At 41.1% G+C, this 18,681-nt stretch overlaps 1 protein-coding gene across 50 annotated transcripts in view; it reads right to left on the reverse strand.

Moving 5' to 3' along the window:
* The window catches only part of para (paralytic), a 382,611-nt gene that overhangs the window by 260,770 nt on the left and 103,160 nt on the right, over positions 1-18,681 (reverse strand). For all 50 annotated transcript variants that reach the window (XM_065226528.1, XM_065226876.1, XM_065226868.1 and 47 more), the window contains 2 exons: positions 16,499-17,116; positions 16,318-16,418 (listed from right to left, as the gene is read on the reverse strand). The gene's annotated coding sequence lies outside the window, so the exon portion shown is untranslated. The remainder of the gene's footprint in view (positions 1-16,317; positions 16,419-16,498; positions 17,117-18,681) is intronic.

Genomic DNA, 18,681 nt, shown 5'->3' on the forward strand with positions numbered 1-18,681 from the left:
GCTAATACCGATTCTTTCGGCCTGGGTGAACAGGAAGCATGGAGAAGTCAACTTCCACTTAACGCTGTTCCTGTCTGGTCATGGCTGCTTCAGGAAGTACCTGCATCGGTTCGGACACACAACGTCACCCTTCTGTCCGGAGTGTGGGAATGTGGAAGAATCACCAGAGCACGTGGTCTTCGAATGTCCTAGATTTGATGCTGTGCGAGAGGAGATGCTCGCCCTTAGCACGGAGAATGTCGTCGAAGAAATGTGTCGAGAGGAGGGCACCTTTAACGCCGTCAGCAGAGCAGTAACGCAGATCATGTCAGCACTGCAGCGAAAAGACCAACGAGAAGACCAACTAGAAAGTAGTAATGTACTCACACAAGTGCTAAGTGAAAACCGAAGCCGGGAGAACTCTCCGTCAGAGTAGACTAAATTCACCACCGGGGTTAACCGAGTAGAACGTGACGCTGGGAGCTAAATGGTTCACAAATTGAAGACACGATCAGCGAAGTGGAAGCGCCAGTTAGCTGAGGTAAAGTGAGGTGCGTAATACACGGCCCGCTCCGAAGTAATACGACAAGTGGTTCCGGAGGAAAAGGGCAAGGCGTCCAAGGAGGTTTTAGTGCGGTAAGAATCCCACACACCGTGTCACCGCGATTGTGCGCCCAATCGTCAAGCGGTGGCACGATGGCGTTTTTAAAGGTTTCCTCCTTGCCAAAAAAAACACGCACACACACACTCACATGGCCTGTCTGTAAAAATACTACGTCATTTGTGAATGGCCCTTATCTACCAGAAAATTTGTGTCAAATCAGCGCATAGTGGGCAGAATCGACCCAAAAACCCTCATTAATCCACCTACCATTAAAATTAATATATCAATAGTTTGGATATTTGCATCGTGGCAGTTTTTGGCCGCTATCCCAAAGATTCACGGAAAATGTTCTTTATGGCAAATGCGAGGGGGCAACTCTATCTCCGCACGCTGAGTAGATAGAAAGAAGATTGATGACGATTCTTGCAAAAAAAAAATGATGCGCGATGGAAGTAGATGCAAGAAATGAAAGAAGATTTTTCGAAAATTGATTCGATAGTGTGAGATTTGTTGAGCATCTAGAATAGAGATTTAGATGTGTCGGCCCCCTCGGGAAAATGTAGCCCAATTAATTGCATAAAGTGGCATATCGGAAATCCAGCATCTTGAATGTACAGTTTGACAATTATTTTTTGTTTATTAATTTATTTGACAAGGCTCAACTGAATCAACTTTACAGAGCCGAATATTCTTGTTCACTATACAATACTTCTTAAAACTATAGTCAAAAGGTAAAACACAATAAACATTTTATCTTCCGCTATCCAATAAGCCTCCTCCGCCAGAACGGGAGCCGCTTTCAGTGTTTTCATTGTATGGCCAACGGGGGTCAGAGCGCTTCCATTGCAGCAATGGACGCAAAACGTGGTCAGCACTCACACATTCATCACGAAACGGTTGCTTTGCAAATTCGACGACGCATCGACTGACAGAACTGCTGATGAAGAACAAAAAGGAAGACCACACAATGGTTGCTGCCGAGTAAACGGACGATCGCGTGACACACATTGAGAGTGGTCTGCTTCTGTCGACAGCCGAGTGAACACTGAGTTTGACAATTATGTAAATCTAACTTTCCATTTGCAGATACTAACAGTACCAAATTTGGGTAAACTAAGTTTATCCAATAAAGTTGGTGGACTTATCATTATTTCCTAACTAAGAAGTTCTTTGAGGCGAGCACAGATGTACGTGAATCGGGTAACTTAACCTTTTAGAGAGCGCGCTACTGTACTGAGGAACACGCGTTTTGGAAAAAAAATGCCGGAAAATCATGGGAATTTCATTCAAATTGGTCCGGGTTTTGGTTGTATTTGATGATCTACTTTTCTTCTTCCTAGAAGTGAAGAAAACAGTATCCGACTGGTAGTGAGTAGTTTAGTCAAGAATTGATTCTCTAGGTGACGCTAGAGGATAAAAACCTTGTTCTATTATTAACTCAGGATCGATATACGATAGAAAGATTCTGATTTCAGCAATGTTCAAATTTATGAGACCCGTTTAAGAAATTTAGTTGAAAATTTACTTAATAGACGACGCAATAGTATAAATAAAGTTCATCTAGTGGTAACTCAGGATCAAGACCATATATAAAGTTTCTATCTGAAGCAAAGTTGTTCAAACGGATGGCACCCGTTCAGTAGTGAAGTTTAGTTGATAATAAACTCACTACGTGGCGCCAGAGTACACACAAAGTTCTAGTGATAATTCAGGATCGATACCAAATAGAAGTTTCCTTTATTTAGCAAAGTATTTTAATCGAATGAGACCTGTGCATCAATCAACGGTTTAGTTGAGAATTAACTCACTACGTGGCGCCAGACTACTATTAACAAGAAGGTAAATTAAACATGTGATATGAAATTGATTTTTTTGTTGTTAACAGTTTAATGTTATACCTCGTTCACATTACAGCCTATATCACGTAATATAGGCTGTCTTGCAATGAGCACTCATACATATGATTTCCAGTGAAAACTAGATGTATGAGAGCTCATTGCAAGACAGCGTATATCACGTGATAAACGCTGTAATGTGAACGGGGTATTGATGTTTAATGACAAAAAAATTAGCATTTGCTGAGCGCAATCAGTCATATTCGACCTCCGCTTATTGACAATCTTCGCATTTTGCCACTATTGTTTAGTGCTTTCTGCAAACAAATCTGTTGCATGTACCACAACGGATTGTGGTTGATGAGTATTTGAGGTGCTTGCATCATCCGATCCGGCAAGGGTTGGAATTGCTCCGCTTCAACGTTTAGTTGGTTGCGCAAAAATAATTTCACGTCGCAGGGCAGCGTTGGAACTTTCGATCGTACCTGGAGGTGTTCCTTTATCATTTTCCTTGGGAAGGAAATTCAGGAATGAATTCAATGAAAATTCGGAGAATAATTCCACAGGATTTCATAGGAGTATTCCTAGGGGTGCGAAACGTCTAAATTTCAATTTTAAGATGATTGAAAAATCTCACGGTAGCGCATCTGTCTACGAAAGATCTTTTTTAATCTCTTGCATCTAAATCCATCTACTCGCATCGCTCTCTACCTTATTGCAGAAAATCTTCAAAACCACAACAGCAAAGCAAAATGTTTCCTGCCAGTGCCGTATCAACGGTAGGGCGATGGTGGGCTAAAGCCAGGGCCTCCAATTAGAAAGAGGCCCCAGGTTCAGAGACATCAATGATACCCTTCACAATAGTATGTTTCAAGAAATTAATCGTTGGTTAGTTTTGTATTTGTATCGAACACTAAAACGTTGATAACTTGAAACAATAAAAGATACAAGTATAGTAGATATTGTGAAATCTTTCTTCATTTAGACTAGAGTGATTTTAATTTCGTCAATGTCATATTTCACTTTCGACTTTCGCTTTTACCGTTCCCACCTTGGAATATATCTACTGCTTGCTTTCAATCAGAGACGCACGGAGATATTATAAGTAAATCTGGTTGCACCACCAACTAAGATATTTTGTCTACAAGGTTCGGCAACCCACAATTTTGTGTTAACTTCTAGTGACTTTTTTTTTGAACAACTGCGTTACGGTAAAACGAATACTTTTTTGACCGTATCGGTAGTATCGGAGTATTTGAAAGCTCAATTTTTGACATCTCTATATAAATGAAACCCCCGTATTTCACAAAATTCACTATCTTGAAAGATTACACCGGAAACGCCTTGATCTACGCTGCAGAGTAGGGTGTCCCAAAATTGCACTATGTCTGAAAACCAGGAGGCTCTCCCTCCAAATGATAGCTAAGGTGCGTTACAAACAAACTTTTGTATGGCGGCAACTCTGGGAAATGTTGTTTATAGGTCGCCCCGACGAGATTTTTGAAAAAAGTCCATTTTACATAGCTATTTTCCAATAAATATTTTTAGTTCTTTAAATTTCAGTGAAACCTCACCCTTTTATATTTTTCGCAGATTTCCAAGGGTCAAAACTATAAGAGAAAAAATTGCTACGGCATGTTCTGTGTCCAATTTGTTAGTTACAATTTTTCAAATTCTCTAAAATGATGTTTTTTGGTACATTAGTGCATTCAATCATCAAAAAAGGGTATCAAACATATCGCTATTATCAATCAAATGCAGCCGTTAAGAAGTTATTAGTGATTTACTGTGGAAAAAAAAGTTCACAATTTCAATACTTGCAGTATATCCACCAGCAAATTAAACTATCATTGAAATCGTTCAATAAAAATCACCTACTTTGTTGCAAATCACTTGATAACAATTGTTTCGAAATTTCTAGAATTCAATAGGAGGATATATGAGCGGAGAGGGATCACAAAATGTATTAGTTTCCATTTGATTGCCGTAGCAAGCAAAACCAAAAAAGGAAAACCTTGTCACCAAAACCAAGCTCAAGTCGGAACTCATCACCGGTATTGCGAGGAAGGTTTTGCCCAAAAACCGTTTGCCGTCGAAGTTGGACATCATGAAGTACTTTCGATTCAAGCATGAAACCCAACAACTTTCAATCGGACAAAGCAATCAAGTTGTGGCTATGGAAGCAGTGGAGATTTGGAATCAAGCCGGACTTTCGCACCAGCTCAAGCAGAACGTTGTTAGGAGGGTTGCCAAGCTCGTTGTGACATGGCAACGCCAAAGTAAGGCCTTCTAAAGGGTGATACGGTTAAAATTTGGTCAATATCAACTCGTCGTATTTCTTTCAATTTTGCATTTAAAAAACCTGAACACCCCTCATTTTGAAGGTGTGTGTGTGTAGAATGTTGCTCCTATTTTGATTTTGGAATTCACTCTTCAGTTGTCAAAATGCCGTCCAAGCAAGAAGAGCAGCGTATCAAAATTTTGCTCGCGCATCGCGATAATCCGAGCTACTCGCACGCAAAGTTGGCAAAATCGCTAAAAGTTGCCAAATCAACCGTTACAAATGTAATTAAAGTGTTTGGGGGAACGTTTGTCGACAGCCAGGAAGTCTGAATCGGGGGGAAATCGAAAACCGGAAGCTGCTGAGACGACAAAGAGAGTTGCCGGTAGTTTCAAGCGAAACCCTAACCTCTCTCTCCGAGATGCCGCAAATAAGCTGGGTGTATCGTCTACAACCGTGCATCGAGCCAAAAAACGAGCCGGACTATCGACTTACAAGAAGGTAGTGACTCCAAATCGCGATGATAAACAAAATACGACGGCCAAAGCGCGATCCCGGAGGCTGTACACGACGATGCTGACGAAGTTTGACTGCGTGGTAATGGACGACGAAACCTACGTCAAAGCCGACTACAAGCAGCTTCCGGGACAGGAGTTTTATACGGCAAAAGGAAGGGGAAAGGTAGCAGATGTTTTCAAGCACATGAAACTGTCAAAGTTCGCAAAGAAATATCTGGTTTGGCAAGCCATCTGTATCTGTGGCTTAAAAAGCAGCATTTTCATAGCTTCTGGGACTGTCAACCAAGAAATTTACGTGAAAGAGTGTTTGAATAAACGTCTGCTGCCTTTCCTGAAGAAACACGGTTGTTCCGTACTGTTTTGGCCGGATTTGGCATCTTGCCATTACGGTAAAAAGGCCATGGAGTGGTACGCCGCCAACAACGTGCAGGTGGTTCCCAAGGACAAGAACCCTCCTAACACGCCAGAGCTCCGCCCAATTGAGAAATACTGGGCTATTGTCAAGCGGAACCTAAAGAAGACCAAAAAAACTGCTAAGGGCGAGCAGCAGTTCAAGGCAAACTGGCTTTCTGCGGCGAAGAAGGTGGACAAGGTGGCTGTACAAAATCTGATGGCAGGGGTCAAGCGTAAGGCCCGGCAATTCGGATTTGGAAAAGCGGAAGCCTAACTGAATATTTTTCCTGAATTTTATACTAATTGAACTTGAAAAAGAAATTTAATTTGATTTTTTAAATAAACGATTTCACCGATTTACACGCGTTTTCCCTTGACCAAATTTTGACCGTATCACCCTTTAGAAGAAAAAATCAGCTATTGCCAGCTTTGAAGATGTGTAGGATTCGGTTGAGTTACTTCTTTAACATAAGCGTGAACCACTTCGATGAAGAGCTACGAAACGATACTGTCCGTGCCGAATTCTGGAGCCAGCAGGTGACAAACAAAGTTCCAGTTGAATTTCCGAAACGCTTCTCAAGCAAAGTACCATTTATATGCAAGCAGCTTCGGTAGCCACAACTTCCGATTTAAAGTTGTTGGGTTTCATGCTTGAATCGGCCAACTCCGACGGCAAACGGTTTCTGGGCAAATGCTTCCTCGCAATACCGGTGATGAGATCCGACTTGAGATTGGTTTTTGGTAGCATGATTTTCTTTTTTGGTTTTGCTTGTTCTCCGCTTATATATTCTCCTATTTAATTCTAGAAACTTCGAAACAAATGTTATCAAGTGATTTGCAACAAAGTAGGTGATTTGTATTGAACGACCAATTACATCAATCTTTGAATTCATAAGGTTTCGTTTGAGAAAAAATACGACTGTGCAAATTTGGAGTCAAGTGCATACATGTTTAAGTCCAGAGAGCAGCAGCAAAATCTTCGAATTTTGAGCATTACATTGACCTGATATCCGTAATCAGGTTGAAGAGACGTAGAAATATTGCATCTGTAAAAAGGTAAATTACTGTTTAACAACGCTCTGGATTGACTTCTGATCGACTAGAAAATACTAGTAAAAATATCCTTTGAAAAGCCCCCTGTCGCTAGTCGAAAAAAGAATGGCCGCATTATCAAATGAGCTGTAAACAGCAAACTCTGTCAACCGTTTAAACAGCGGATGAACAAAAGAGACGATAAATTCTCTGGGCCTCAACTCTTTACACTCATTGCGCATTATATTGACAATTGACAATTCGCCTTTTCGTTCACTCTGTAACTCTTTACTCCTATGGTAAAAACCGTAAAATCCCATAAGCAAACATCAGTCTGGCCGTGAAAGATAGTGAACATTTCTTTACCCTTTCACTCCTATGAAAATCCCATAAGATACTGTCAATCTTCCCGTGAAAAGACGGCGGCTTGCTCGTACCATGGTGGAATGAAGAGATAAGATAAAGTCCACTAGATTTCATGCACAGATTATCAGATGCTTGTGATATTTTACCATAGGGGTAAAGAGTTGCAGAGTCGCCGTCAACATCAATGCTTACTGAGCATGCAACCTTATATCTGCTTTTCTTTCTAAAAGGCCAATGTCGCAAACGTAAACAATTACTTTCTCGGAGAAGTTCTCGAATATGAAAACTCACTCAAGTAAACCACCACGATGATTGTATAGAACGAGAGTCCTCCTATCCGATAGAATTGGTGGCTTACATTGGTTGACTTTGAACTACGCGAAATTTACGAAAGAAGCCATGGTTTACGTTTTCGACATTGGTCCTTATGAACGCTGAGTGTCGATATCACGAAAATTTTGTTTTGACAGATCGATGTCCAACGATGTCGAGGCAACACAAAAAAGGGGTCAACTTTTAGTCATCTATTTTGCATGAAGTTCCACATATGTTATGTGTCAAAAGTCACATAGTATCCAGTTTCACTTTTCATACGCAAACTTAATTATAATTATTATGAGATGAACTAGGCAATTGGCATACATTTTCAATAATGAAGAAAAAAATATATAATTATTGAAATCTCAAAAATTAAACTCCCACCTCGATCGCAATACTCCCCCACGCTTTTTCTCGTCAAGCGCTCGTGTTTATTTACATTGCTCGATTGAAACCGCGATTGATGGTGTTATTTGAACTTTTGGTTTCAGTCTTCACGCGTCTCTGGTTTCAATGACACTACTTCGAATGTTTATTTTTGACCCCTTTGTTCTCAAGCTTCCAGCTGGCGAATTCGTGAAAACGTCAAGGAAAAGCTCTAAAAGTAAAAGTTCTCAAAGCCAGAGAAAATTTTGGCAGCTTCCACATTTCGTAGTGAAAGTCTAAATATTCATAGAAAACGCAATCACATGAAAATAAAAATAGAAACTCTCACATATACTGTCAGATTACTGAAAGACAGTAGGGCGGTTACGTTCTTCGGCAAAATTGATCGGTTTATAAAGCACCAACTTTTTAAGGTTTCTGTTTAGTTCTTGTTCCCACCGCCTAGATAGAGCGTCCTAGGGAGAGAGTTTCTTGGGTAAAGTTGTGCATTTCATAATATTGATTAAGCCAGAACTGGGAACGAGAAGAAGATGAGTGTTTTTTTAAACTAGTTCGTTTATTTGCTAGGCTCAGTCGTGTGTGGCACTTTGCGGAGCCAAAAATCCGTAATTTTTTAATTAACGTTTTAAACAGCAGCAAATCTAGATTAGTATTGGGTACCAATTACTCGTGGCGGGCTCGAGGTTAATAGGTAACAATTTCGATTGGAAGGAGCTAGGTAGGAAACAGGTTTCTGAAGCCTCCTTCAGATACTACTCTCGATCGGTTGACCAAATGCTGGCTGGGCAGGGGCAAGTAGCACAGAAACAGGTGGATAATAAGACTGAGACACAATGGCTCTCAATACAGCTCTTACTTCACGGAAGGGTTGTCCACCTCGGGCCACTAGGGTATCCAATAGTCGTGCTCTGGAGACGTCAGTACCCGGGCAATGTCAAACTGCGTGATCGATGTCATCATAACCGATTCTGCACCTACATATGTTGCTGTCAACGAGGTTTATTCTGATGTAACGAGTAGTGGTTGGACTTACATCCAGACCTTTGAACCACGCTCTCGAAGAAACATGTGGAGTAATGGAATGTAGCCACCGCCCAAGAGAATTACTTGTCCAATCGTTTTGCGAGCTTAGAAGAGAACTCTGACGTACTAATGGGAAAAATCATCATGTGGAATTCTTCTATCATAAATCTCGCCTTGTTGTGCGCCTACCTTTGCGAGAGAGTCTGCCATCTCATTGCCTGGGATTCAGCAATTTGAGGGGACCCATACAAAGTTAATCATAAATGATCTTTCGACCAGCAAACTTATCCGCTCCCTTTCCTTTGAAAGGAAATAAGATGAATGACTACCTTGTTTCATAGACCGAATAGCCTCAATCTAACTGAGACTATTGGAGAAGATAAAGTAATGGTCTGTGGGAATGTCGGAAATTATCCCCAATGCGAAGTTGATTGCTGCTAGCTCAGCAACATAAACGAAACAAGGTTCCTGAAGTTTCATTCAGTGAAAAATCTTCTATTGCAATTGACTTGTTAGTACTTTTCAGCAAAAATACGGGGAATTGAGATAGGTCAAAGTTGATCTGGAACTCTTTAAATAGCCTGTTTCATGGAGAGATCATAGTCAATGGGGGAACTGTAGTTAGTAAAGCGTACACGAGGGGGGTCATAGCACGGAAGGCAAATATCCGATGACTTATAATTAAGGTAGATTCGGACGAATCTAGACTGGGTGCTCAATTCGAGCATTGCTTCGAAGTTGTCAATCACAAGGCTGTTACTGACACTATTTTTTTTTTATTATAGTCACTTTAACGCTCTTGGGTCATTCGTGACTTGTCCGGGGTGAGATTTGAACTCGTGAATTTGGCGTGAGAGGTATGGATACTAACCACTACGCCGGGGTCACCCCTGCCACTACATTTGATCAATACTCTTAATGAGAGCTCCCAGAAACGGTTCTGCAAGGGTTTTACGTCAGCTAGAAGCTCTCGGCTCATATTGCGTGTTGAATGCATACAGCCGAGGGCAATACGTAAACAACGATATTGAATACGTTCCAGTTTGATTAGGTGGCTTTTTCTTGCCGAGAGGAAGCAAAAAGTGCCAAACTCAAGAACTGAAAGAATTTAGTATTTTTATAGTTTAATGAGGTTTTCCGGAACTAGTTATTGACATATGAACTGAACCAAAGCAAGATGGCAAAATCCAAATCATGGACAACGCATTGTTGTGATAAAATCTATTTGCGAAATTTGTTTTCCTAAATGTGGAAATAATTCTGAGGATATTTAAATTACCACCAACTGCTCAAAGTATATGAAAATAAACCAGACTAAAAAATTGATTAATGATTATGAATATTTAGTACGGAATATTGATGAATCATATCATATCATATCATAATTTCAATATCAACAAATCTATTAATCAATTTGCAAGTATGAGGGCTCGTAATCAGATTTAATTTATTCACAAAAGCAGGTTAGAAAATTAAGTTAAGTCTATAAATTATTGACGCATTTTTATTTCATGTGTGCTAGAATCCGAAAATTAAGATCACATCATAGGGGCCCCGCAATTAAAAATATACCAGGGGCCCCAAGGGTGGTTAATAATACCCAGCTACTGGCATCTTAGACAAAGCCGCACCCTTGTAGTATTCCAAATTCTGAGGAACATATCAAGGGAATTTCGAGGAGTATTTCAAGGATATTTTGGTGATAATCTTTTAGATAATTCCAAGGAGAGTTCCATAGGAATTGTGAGCAGCATTTAAAAAAAAATTTGAGATTTCTTACCAATTTCGGGAGAATATTTAGATAACTTTCAATAGAGAGAGCGACTCAATTTTGTAACACTTGGGCATTCAAGTGGACTGTTAATTTGTGAGCTTTGAATCAATAGATCAGTGCTCACACGAACTAGCCGCACTAGGCTCCGACCATCATTTAGATAAATTTACTATGGCAGAGAGGGCAACAAATGGGAGTGCCAAAACATACTCGACAGAATGTGAATTTTTCTTGGATTAGGAATGACTGTGGAATAACCATGGGGAATAAGTCACTCAGCACGTTGTGCTGAAGTTAGATTCGGCACAGCTTCGGCATACCTTCGGCACAATCTCGTAGGCATTGGATTGTTGTGAATAAAATGGGAGCACTGTTGGACAACTACCTTTGAAGTTATTTACAACATTACGTGCTGTTTGACTGTACATTCAGGAACATCCTCTAATTGAATATGCCAGAGGAACTCAGACCAGCAGTTCACTTATGTATCTAAATACGAAATGTAGGTTCTAGAGAGGACTCAAGAGAAAGAAGCGGTTATTCTGACCCCAGTAGTACCCTTAATTCAGATAATTTCGCATACCCGCCGCTTCCCGCGTCATCCTCAATCTGATTTATCCTTGCGATTTCAAACCAAAACATTCAAGGTGTCAGAAATACCGGGTTGCTGGGATGGGTATTTTACAAACAACCGCAGATTGCTCTATGACCAGCACAATCGGCACACCTGTGGCACACTAACGAAAAAGATGATCCAATATTGGAGTGCGGAGTGACCTACCCATTGGGAATAACAGTGTTTTGAAAAAAATTCTGTTCTAATTAAACATTTAAACAATTCTCAACAGCTATCTGGCTTAATACAACAGGTTTATTACGATAGCTGTCCTGCAGAGGAACGTTCTACCAATAGAGATGTACCTTGGTGGAATAAAACCTTACAGAAAATTCGAAAGAAAGTCCGGAAACTATTTAACCGGGCAAAAATAACAAAGCAATGGAATCAATATACAGAAGCCCTTACAGCTTATAATAGGGAAATTAGAAGATCAAAAAGAAATGATTGGAGGCATACATGTGAAAACATTGAAAATACTCCAATTGCTGCTAGATTGCAGAAAGTTCTTTCAACAGATCATTCAAATGACCTAGGAACTCTTAAAAAAGAGGTCGGCACGATTACTGGATCAGTGGAGGAAACGTTAGAGATAATGATGGAAACACACTTTCCATGTTCAACTTCTAACATAAATGAAGATCAGAATATATGTGCAGCAAAAACTGTCTCTGAAAAACCAGGACGTATGTTCAGGAAACAATTAACGAGTCGACTGGATCAGAGAGAGCCAGGAAAGATGCTCAAAATCTGGGCAAAGTAATTTTTACAGAGAAACGAGTTGAATGGGCGATTGATTATTTTGAACCTTTCAAACCACCAGGTAGGGACGGAATTTTTCCAGTACTACTCCAGAAAGGGAAAAAAACATTGATACCTATTCTTACAGACATGTTTAGAGCAAGTTTAACATTAAGCTATATTCCAATAAACTGGCGTCAAGTTAAGGTTATATTTATTCCGTAGGCTAGCAAAAAGGATAAAACGTCTCCTAAATCCTTCAGACCGATTAGCCTATCTTCCATTATGCTGAAGATAATGGAGAAAATAATAGATGAGTATATAAAGTCAAAGTACTTGGTTACAATTCCTTTTAATAAATATCAGTTTGCATATCAAACAGGTAAATCAACCGTATCAGCGCTTCATACGCTGGTTACAAAACTAGAAAAATCTTTTGAATCAAAAGAAATTTCCCTAGCAGCGTTCAATGATATTGAAGGAGCATTTGATAATGCATCTTATCACTCAATGAAAAAAGCTATGATAAAACATGAGTTCGATAAAAGCATAGTTAATTGGATTAACGAAATGCTTAGCAAAAGAGAAATCTCAGCAAACCTTGGAAGCTCATCCATAACAGTAAGAGCTGTAAAAGGGTGTCCTCAAGGAGGTGTTCTTTCATCTCTACTGTGGTCTTTAATAGTTAAAAACTTAGAAGCACAGGGCTTCGAGATTATTGGCTTCGCAGATGATATAGTCATATTAGTGCATGGAAAATATGACTATGTCATTTCAAGTAGAATGCAAATTGCTTTAAATTATGTTTCATCGTGGTGCACTAGCGAAGGATTGAATATTAATCCATCTAAAACAACTATTGTACCATTCACACGAAGAAAAAAAAAAGTCCATAAATACTATTAAACTGAAAGGAATAATTTTAGAACTTTCAAACACAGTCAAGTATCTGGGAGTTACTCTTGACAGCATACTAAATTGGAATTCACATCTAGAGCAAGTCATTAGTAAGGCAACAAATGCTCTTTGGATAAGTAAAAAAAAAATTGGTTGGAAATGGGGACTAAAACGTAAAATGATCCACTGGATTTATTTGACAATTGTAAGACCCAGAATAACCTATGCATCATTGGTTTGGTGGCCTGAAACCAATGAAAAATCAGCTCAGCAGAGGCTGAGGAGGCTGCAAAGGCTAGCTACTCTATCAATAACTGGTGCAATGAGCAGCACACCAAGTATGGCACTAGATGCTCTACTTTATCTGCTTTCGTTGCATCAATTTATTCAATTAGAAGCCGAAAGGAGTGCATTAAGGATCCGACGCTCACAGCACTTCCTTGAAGGTGATCTTAGAGGACATATGAGCATCCTAAAAGTGTTCAATATTTATTCTTTTATGTTACAAAATGAAGATTGAATGAAGAAAAAATATCACTTCGATCGTCTTTACAATGTAGCAGATGCGGATCGCGATTTGTGGGACAATAGGGGACCAAACATTCGTCCAGGATCAATTGTCTTTTATACAGACGGCTCTAGATTGGATAATGGTGTACGAGCAGGGGTAACAGGTCCAGGTATAAATATCTCAATATCTATGAGCTACTGGCCTACCGTGTTACAAGCAGAAGTCAAATCAATTCTTGGATGTTCTAACATTTACTTGCGTAGAAATTATAGGCATTCGAATATCTGCATTATGTCTGATAGCCGAGCAGCACTAAATGCTTTGAAATCAGCAAAATGTAATTCTTAACTTGTATGGGAATGTGCAATGTCACTCCAAAAATTTCCCTGCCAAAACCAAGTGAACCTATTTTGGGTTCCTGGTCACTGTGGAATTCAAGGGAATGAGAAAGCCAACACACTAGCTAGGCTTGGATCATCTCAACAATTTATAAGACCAGAACCATTCTGTGGAGTTTCTGCTTGCTCTCTTAGAATGGAGTTCAAGAAATGGGAAAAAAATGAAAGTGGAGACCAATTGAAACAACACTCTCATTGCTAGGCAGTCGAAACGGTTTATTAATCCGAGCATTTCAATACTTAAGGGTCCTGTGCACCACCAGCGGTGCAAAGGGCCAACGTGAAAGACTTCCATCTTGGGCGGCTGCTCACTTTTGCCTTAACCTGGGCCCAGGTCAGATTTCTATCGACTTGCTTAATTTCCTTATTGAGGCTCCGCCGCCATGAGCCCCTGGGTCTGCCTCTGCTGCGATGTCTTGCTGGATTCCAATCCAGCGCTTGCTTGCAGATTTCGTTTCCGCCCCGTCGAAGTGTGTGGCCGACCCACCTCCACTTTCGCTCTCGAATTTCTGTTGCTATTGGCTTCTGATGACATCGACGATGGAGCTCGGCATTCGAGATCCAGTTGTGAGGCCACCAGGCACGAATTATATACCGCAGGCATCGGTTGATGAAGACCTGCAGCTTTTGAGTGTTCTCCGCTGATACACACCACGTCTCGCTGGCGTATAACAACGCAGATTTCACGTTCGAGTTGAAAATTCGGATTTTGGTGCGTTGACTTATCTGGTTGGATCTCCATACGTTTCGTAAACTCGCAAAGACAGCCCTAACCTTCTTGATTCGTGCACCTATGTCGCTCTTGGTCCCGCCGTCCGACGCTATTTGGCTGCCAAGATATTGGAAACTGTCGACCTTCTCCACTGCTTGCCCCGCTACCGTAAAGTTGGAAGGGTTACCCGTGTTGATATCCAACGATTTGGTCTTGTTGACGTTGATGGTGAGACCCGCCGCAGAGGAGCGTTCGGCTAGGTCATTGAGCTTACTCTGCATATCAGAGCGCCGTTGTGCTAGTAGAGCAACATCATCAACCAAATCGAAGTCGTTGAGATGCTCCATGGTGATAGGCTGCCAAAGCAGCCCACGGTTCGGTACACGGTCAATTGCACCTACCATGATCTCGTCGATTACGATGATAAACAGTAGCGGTGATAGTATACATCCTTGTCTCACACCAGCGACTACCCGGATAGGGTCGGACAAGGCTCCGTTATGCAGAACTCTGCACGTGAAAGCCTCATACTGCGCTTCGATGAGGTTGACGATTTTATCCGGGACTCCCTTGCCCCACAGATTCTCGTGATTGAGACGGTCGAAAGTTTTTTCGTAGTCAATGAATACCAAATAAAGGGACTCTTGGAATTCATTGACCTGCTCCAGGATGATGCGGAGCGTGACAATATGGTACACACAAGATCTTCCGGCACGGAATCCTGCCTGCTGCCGTCGGAGAGTCGCGTCGATCTTCTCCTGTATCCGATTCAGGATAACTTTGCACAGAACTTTGAGAATTTCAATGACTAGCAAAATTCTTGAACTATCAAAGAAAGATCTCAGTATGTACACTGGTTTAATAACAGGGCACTGTCCATGTAAATATCACTTGAAGCTAATAGGAAAACTTCAAGATGACATGTGTCGATTATGTGGCATAGAAAAAGAAGACTCTGAACACCTGCTATGCTCTTGTACAGCAATCTTCCATAAGAGGCGTATTTTTCTGGATAAGGAGCTGACAGAACCCTTTGATATTTGGAGTTCAGTTCCCAGCCAAGTAGTGCAATTCATTCGAAATGTAATACCTGACTGGCAAAATGCTTTCGGTCAGTCTATGTCGGTCGCTTCATAAAATGGTGATACGACATGCTGATAAAGCAATATTAAAACGGGGAATATATCACAATAGATCTAAGTGCAGTGATCAAAATACCCAACACGGAAAAAAAAAACATTTAAACCGAATTGACCAGCATTCAGATTTAAAGATGCCTAATTATTCACAATTCATGCCCACTAGCAGTTAGTTCGTTTGTTTCTATTATTCTAGCCACTTGAAACCCATTTTAGGTCAATCGTGAGAAGAATGCAAATCACTACGCCAGGCCCTAGTAATTATGGAAACTTTTTAAAAACGCACCAGCAAAGAATTCCATCAGAGAGGACCAAGCAACGAAACAAAAGAATCTTTTGAAGCCCTATTAATTAAGTATTGAAAGTTTACTTCCCACAACCCTCGTTTCGAATCGACAACAATAACAATCAAAATCGAATTGCCCACCTACACCATTAGCTCCCCCTTGTTGAAAAAGTAACATTCATTATGCTTCAATGGAAAGTACCCAGCCGTGTCGAAAAAAAAAACATCTGCCAAGAAGCCTTGTAATTCAATATGCCACGAGTAATTACCGGAAAAGGTTTTTGACAAACTGCCCATTTTGCTGTCGGTATTGATTTTCCCCCCACTACTGAACCCACCGTAGACGTTTACTTGGCCCCTCAACCGAATTCATTATTATTATGATAATCCTCCTGTAACGAAAGCAAAGAGAACTATCACTTCTACCATGCAGCTATCAAAATCTACCATCAATCTACGTAAATTGTACTCAAGCAAAATACAAATATGCAAACAAATATCCGTTACCTGCTAACAATGATGTGTTATGGGGGCACGATGTGGGCACGCACTAGGTGCGGCCAGGTATTGACTCGGGCCCCAGGAACTAGTTTGGACGGTGGGCCGTCCTGTTGAAAGATCAAAACATATTTCTCTTTGTAGCAAAGTTTCCACTAGCATCCTCCTCCTCCTCGCACGGCAACTTTACCTGTGACGCAAACAAAGTTCACAGACGCAGCGAATTCTGTCGCGGCGGCAACACTGTCGCAGCTGAAGCTCAACACAATCCGTTCTAAAGCAAATTTTTTCATGACCGCCCGTGTTTGATATCCAAGCCGGAATGATCGAACATCGAACGGGGGGCGGTTCGGTTGCACTCGCGAACTCGTGCAGGACGGGGTTTTCTCTTATCTTCTGCTGCTGTCCTCAAACGGATATTCTTCTTCACTCCACTCCCTCTTGCTTTCTTCTGTCACGCTGCACACACACGCACACTCACTTTACAATTGCTTGATGTAGTGTTATTAGTAGATTATTTACATAAATACGCTGCACACTGCGAATGGTTTCCGGATAATCAAAAATCAATCGGTTTTCAGTCGATCTGCTTTCTTGCGAACCATGATCAAACTAGTTTCTTCACCAACTAAACGGAAAATTTTGAAAAACGATTCAATTTTAGTGAATGACAAAAATAAAATCGACACAAAAAGACACGCTCGTAACTCTACACAATTACGATTAACAATTATAGCAAAAAGGACTTGCTACGAGATTCTGCCCCGCGACGGATTCCACTCATCGTGTGGTCAACGTCAACGATGGTCTGAAATTGCAAGGAAGAGAAAGAGAACAGAAAGGAAGCACATCAATAGGTGGAAATTATTTAGTTTTGTGTCTAAATTTATAGGTTCGTGGTCAACGAATCGAAACAAGTTGGGCTCTAATTTCCAAACAATTAACGGTTTTTTTTTTAATATGATTACACACTATCAATAAATCACTTTTGATGTATCCAAATCGTTCAAACAAATGTTTACCGTATGCGTGATAGTGTTTGCACCATCGTACAAATAAGATTCCCGTTTCACCTGTGCATACAATGCCTTGGTTTTCTTTGCAGCACGTAACCTATAGCTCATACCGTAGTAGACTGTGTATAAAAGAGAATGATTTACTTAGTTTGACAGTTGCACCATGGAAGTGTCCCGTGGGAGTGTCCCGTGGAAGTGTCCCGTGGAAGTGTCCCGGTGGACCGTCAAAAGGGGTTTTAGACCGAGAATAGAAAGGACAACTATCCACGAAGGTGGCCACAGGTCGTCCGAGGTCAGCTCGGGTTTCGAGGGTTATCGCTGCTATCAAAAGGAAGATTCGGGTGAATCCAGTGCGTTCAATAAGGAAAATGGCAAAGGAACACAGGATCAGTGACTTCACGGCACGGAATATCGTAAAGGAAGAGTGCGGGGTGAAGTAGAGGGCACGGAAAAAAACTCACATGGTTACCAACCGCGTCCGGGAGCTACGAGTCGAACGATGCAAGAAAATGTTGAACTTCCGAAAAAGTCCGGTAATCCTCTTCACCGACGAGAGCATGTTTACCGTCGATCCCGTATCAAATTCCAGAACCGACCGGTATATTAGTTCTCTTCCGGTAAAAGACGTGGCCGACGAGCACAAAAACGTGTATCTGGCCAAGCATCCTGCTAGCGTTATGGTGTTTGGATTGGTGGCTTCCGATGGCAAAAAAATGGACCCGGTGTTCATTCCAGAAGGCGACAAGGTCAACACGGAGGTCTACATTGGGATTTTAAGTAAGTATGTTCTTCCGTGGATCAAAGAACAGTACGGTCCGAAGCCAAATGTTGTATTTCAACAAGATGGGGCTCCTTGCCACACCTCGAACCGCACTCAGAAGTGGTTGCAGGAACATCTTCCGTTCTGGGCGAAGGATATGTGGTCGCCATCCAGCCCCGATCTTAATCCGCTGGATTACTCAATACGGTGCGGCATGAAGGCCAAGGCCTGTTCTAAACGCCACCCGAGTATAGCAAGCCTGAAAGCAATGGATCCAGACTACATTATTAGAACCTGCCGTGCATTCCGGAAGCGTGTGGAGGCCGTAATTGAAGCAAGTGGAAACTCGATCGATGATTAAAATAGTTTAAGACTCTGAGAAACATCCCCCCTTTGAATAAATAAAATGGTGCAAACATTATCACGCACACGGTACATGTAAACTGATTTTTTTTTATTGTAAAATTGTTGACTCAGGTGCATTGTATCTCATTCCTCAGGACAACTTGTTTGGACCCTACCCGAGTTAATCCTGCTTGGATATTGATTGGGAAAATTCCTCTTCCATCCTTCGGATTCTTATAGTAATTTGCTTGG

This window comes from Ochlerotatus camptorhynchus, unplaced genomic scaffold (assembly GCF_037179485.1).
Source record: "Ochlerotatus camptorhynchus isolate MF236.1 unplaced genomic scaffold, CSIRO-AGI_Acam_v1.1 ptg000022l, whole genome shotgun sequence".
NCBI lineage: Eukaryota > Metazoa > Arthropoda > Insecta > Diptera > Culicidae > Ochlerotatus > Ochlerotatus camptorhynchus.